This window comes from Palaemon carinicauda, chromosome 19, assembly GCF_036898095.1.
Source record: "Palaemon carinicauda isolate YSFRI2023 chromosome 19, ASM3689809v2, whole genome shotgun sequence".
Classification (NCBI taxonomy): Eukaryota; Metazoa; Arthropoda; class Malacostraca; order Decapoda; family Palaemonidae; genus Palaemon; species Palaemon carinicauda.
The window spans coordinates 23,664,360-23,669,359 of NC_090743.1; the positions used below are offsets into that span (position 1 = coordinate 23,664,360).

Here is a 5,000-nt window from a genome sequence, read left to right on the forward strand (position 1 = left end):
TTTGTGTCTCTCCCCCACACACTCCCGACTGAGAATTGATGTGCATTAGCGTCGGTCATCAGTATAACTAAGGGGTGGGAATAATAGAGAGGGGGAGGGGGTGAAGGGATGTTAATCAGTAAGAGGGGAAGGGAGGGGAGACGTTGGTAGCACCACGTATTGCCATTTCGTGGAAATGTATAGGAAGGAAGGAGAGATTATATCGGATTAAGACTTATTGATGTGGGAGTGATGACGGGAATTATGATAGTGATATACTCTTACATTCTTTGCTTTCATATACTGTAGTATCTTTTATGAACAAAGTTGATGTGTATATACACAAGCACACACATATATGTGTATATACATACATATATATATATATATATATATATATATATATATATATATATATATATATATATATATATATATATATATATATACGTATAGTTCGTATAGCATGTGCCTTAAGAACAAAGTTTATATTGTGGTTTTATATATATATATACAGTAATATATATACATATATATATATATATATATATATATATATATATATATATATATATATATATATATATATATATAATATGAATGTATGTATATAAATATAGATTCATATAAACACATACAATCTGTTCATATGCTTCAATATTTATATTTTTACTTTAGAGGTAGTTGTATGGTCGTTCACTTTGATTGTTGAATGTATTTTTATGTATACTGCATAGAGAGGAAAGGTAGGGGAACGGTAGATGACAATTTCCACCCTGAGAAAGAAGGAAATAAACTGTGAATGAAGAGTGAAAGCTGCCTTTGATTTTTTTCTTTCTCTTATCTTAAAATAAATTTTCTCTGCAGCGCTTACTGTTGCAAAGTGCAATGTGGGAAGTGTCTTATTAGGAGAAAAAAAGTTGGAGTAAATTAATATTGACGTCTAAGGAATTATGTTAAATGGGTTCTTTTGCAGATTTCCTCCGCCACTTGACATATGGCGCTGTTGTTCATGTTAGGTCTCTTACCCCAGGTTAGGTTATTATTATTATTATTATTACCTCCGCCAACAAAGTTGGGAGGAGGTTATGTTTTCACCCTTGTTTGTCTGTTTGTGAACAACTTCCTAGCCAATAATTTTACTCATAGAGTAGTGAAACTTTCAAGGATTAATTTTTATGTTGAGACGTGGACGTTATTCAATTTTGGTAGTCCTAGGTCAAAGGTCAAGGTCGAGCAATCGGCCGACCGAATTAACCTTAACCTTAAGTTTGCAAATGGTTGTCATGCAGATTTTAAATACGCCTACGGTCTAAATTGATTCTGTGAAAGGCAAGCTGGTTTCGAGAAATAAGTTGCCGTGGTGGAGGTCTGCACTCTGAGTGCTTTTCTAGGTCAATATACCTTAAGGTGTTTGGTCAGCCAGCAAGAGCCGTAGAATATCGTACACCTACATATCACTCACCCGTTGTTATTGTTTTATTTATGTATATTTACTAATATTTACGGTTGATGGGTGGGTTGCATTTAGGACCTTATGCTATGGCTGAAGTTACTGCTCGAATTTGATGGGATAGAACATGTTTATAGTCTGGGAGGCCTATCTAGTCAACGATTTAGTCCTCCAATCCTTGTACGACTTTGAAGTTTTCCCATGACATTTCACCACCAGATTTATTAGTTTTTTTTTCTCTATCTTGGTGAAAATCTTATTTCATTGAAAACCTTCGGATAAATATTTGTAAAAATGTTTGTAATCAGATGGTCGCGTTTTTCCCTCGACAGTTTGGCAGGTTGTTTGTTTGGGATGTTCCGCACTAATAAATGTTTACGGTTTTAGATATTTGCCAGAAATTAACGTTAAAAGACACGGTAACTTTCTTGCTATTGATTTGATTATTTATTTTGCTTTCAATATCGATATATTTGTTACATTGGATTCTTCCAGTAAAATACCCCTCAGATAAATGTTTATGAAAGCATTGTTTTGATACTTTTTGAAAGCATTGTTTTGATACTTTTGCCATTTCAAAAAGTGGATGATAAGTTTGGCATGCATGGTGTTCCCTCTAGATCTAAAAGATACTAAGAAATAAGAGAAAAACTTCCCTTGATTTAGTAACTCGAGTTTGGAGAAGCAAGGTAGATTGGTTGAATAAGAGGGCTACCCAGTCTAGAAGTTAATAAAGTCTGAATACATAGTGGGGCATAGCCATTCAATATTTACAAGCTCTAAAATATGTAATAAACTCAAAATTGATAGATTCTAAAACGATTATGTCAGCAATCTTAATAAATCCCAAAAGAGAATACCTGTATGTATTATTTTCAAATAAAACCTCAATTTACGAACCAAGACCGTAAGGTAAATTAAACCAATATCATGTGCAATGCAGTTGCATATGTCATCACAATGCAAACTCAATGCGAATGGTCTGGCATGGCTGCAGTGAATATATAAATTTCTGAAATGAATTAAAGCAGGATTTCATGCTGTGATATATGAGAGCAAGCGTTTCAACGTTCCAAATTTGAGCGCTCAGCCAACTTTTATTCCAAAACGTGTAGCTTTATTGGAATAGGAATCGAAAAAAAAGAGACGGTGGAATAAGGATTATTATTAAACTCATTCAAGAAATTTAATAACCTTTACTTTTCTGCTGGATTTTGTGATTATTAATACTGTCTGTGAAATGCTATGTGATGCTGGTAAATGATTTATGTATTTCTCAGTGTAATCTTCTCTATATAATAAAGAGCAAGTGTCTATCTAACTATCTATTTATCTATCTATCTATCTATCTATCTATATATATATATATATATATATATATATATATATATATATATATATATATATATACATACATGCATACATATATCTTTCTTGTCACGTTGAGCCAGATTGCCAAACATTTGACTACTCGGTCTCAATCCGCCCCTTGGTGAGAGGGGATACCCCGAGAGGTACAGTCTACCACAAATTGCTTAAACTGCCTTGTTGTAGTCAGAAAAGTGACTGTTGTGAAGGGTTGAATCTGTGTGTGAGTGAATATCTAAGTATTTAGACGTCGTTTTTGACGGGTCGCATGCACTAGTCATTAAGTAAACTTGAAAGTCTTTATTCGATGTTATTTTATTCAGATTCAGTTACTGTTGATGTCGGTGTTAACATCTCATACGCCCAGTATACCTACCTGTAACTTTGCCGCCATAAAACATACCACTAAAGTAATTCCATTAAATTTAAAGTGAACCCTTATAGTAGTAACTGTATAGTATACTTAAATAAAACTGCCATTATAATCGTGGTATATATTGTTACTTATAACTAACCTTATATTCCTCACCTATGGTTTTTTTTTTTTTTTTGTTTTTTTTTTTTTTTTTTTTTTTTTTAGTACTCAAATAACAACTGCAATTTTATCCTCGATATAATTTCTTTCGATAAGTTTTATGATCCCGACGTAGCGTTTTTCTAGCATAAGAATACCCATGAAAATCCGTATTTTTAATCTCTCCTTTGTAGTAAAGAGCAAGTGTCTGGCTGTGTGTGTGTATATGTGTATATATATATATATGTATATATATATATATATATATATATATATATATATATATATATATATATATATATATATATATATATATATATATATATATATATATATATGTGTGTGTGTGTGTGTGTGTGTGTGTGTATACTGTATATATATATTTATTTATTTACTTACTTATTAATTTTGTATTCACTCACGTTCAGCTCACCATGTCCCTCGGGTATGGGGGAGAGGAGTAGTCATACCCTGGTGAGAGGAGATACCCCGAGAGGAAAGGGGGAGATAGTGGGAAGGGTTGAATCTGTGTCTGAATGCGTGTGCATATGTGCGTGTATATCTATCTAAATATTTAGCCGTCCTTTTTGACAGGTCATGTACACTAGTTTCTATATAAACCTTTTTGTAATCACTTCATATGTCGAGGATGGAAGCATATAATTGCCTTTATAATCCCGTCACAACCATTTAAAACCGCGTCTATATTAAAAACAAAGGTTTATGAAACCCCATTGGATTTCCTAATTCTAAATTGATCCTCTTATCCACATCTTAACCCCTATATAACTCCCTTTGTAATCCTGTTATAACCGCTTGAAGACCCTTCTATGGAAGTCCGAGAAGTCATCTCTCCTAATGTAACTGGGACACAGATTAATGCAAGGCGATATGTAACTCGGATATAGTGAGATTGGGGACATTTGATATTCAGTGCATATTGCCAAGCAATCGTCTGATTGCTGGATATTGGGTGTTCGTTGACTTTATAAATCCAAAAGGGGTATTGTGGGGGTTACTGTTTGTGATATATCATCGGGTGTGATATGAATTTAAAGGGTACAGTTGGGGGCTATTTGGAATAAAGGGGCTTTTGGAGATTCCTAACCTTTTAAGGTGTTTTTTTTTTTAGTGCCATGTGGAATTTAAGGGTTTTTTTAGATGCTGCATGGGTATTTATCTTATTTTTGTGAGTGAGGTGCACTGTAGACAATAGTTAAGGGTCTTTGCAGCGTTCCTTTGGTCTCTCTGGCTTCTAGCTTTATATCCTTCTACTTTACCTCCATTGCCACTTAATTTCTACCCTCTTGCTGTCCAAAAGCTTCAACTGTTACTTCTTATAGTATCTGCAGGGCTTTCCTCCAGTTGCACTTGTTTGCTGAATGACATCACAGGCCCTAATGCTGAACTGTGTAACCAAAATTCATAAGTTTAATCCATGAAGGATTTAGAATATAAATGGTGTTTTAGGAGTTATCTTGAATTTATAGGTTGCTGATTGATACTGTCGAGTACTATATTGTCAATTATATACAGAGGTACAAATATTATACAACCTTAAAACCAACGTATTTTTAAAACCTTAAAACAAACGTATTTTTAATAGAAATCCTTGTAACCTGATATCAGCATTTTTTTTTTAAACAATATTACATAGGGATAGAAAAGGAATGTGTTTACAACCGA

The 5,000-nt window shown here is 33.4% G+C and overlaps 1 protein-coding gene across 1 annotated transcript in view; it reads left to right on the forward strand.

The window, feature by feature from the left end:
* LOC137658521 (actin-binding LIM protein 2-like) overlaps nucleotides 1–5,000 on the forward strand; it is a 499,957-nt gene that overhangs the window by 87,925 nt on the left and 407,032 nt on the right. The gene's annotated exons all lie outside the window — the stretch shown is intronic.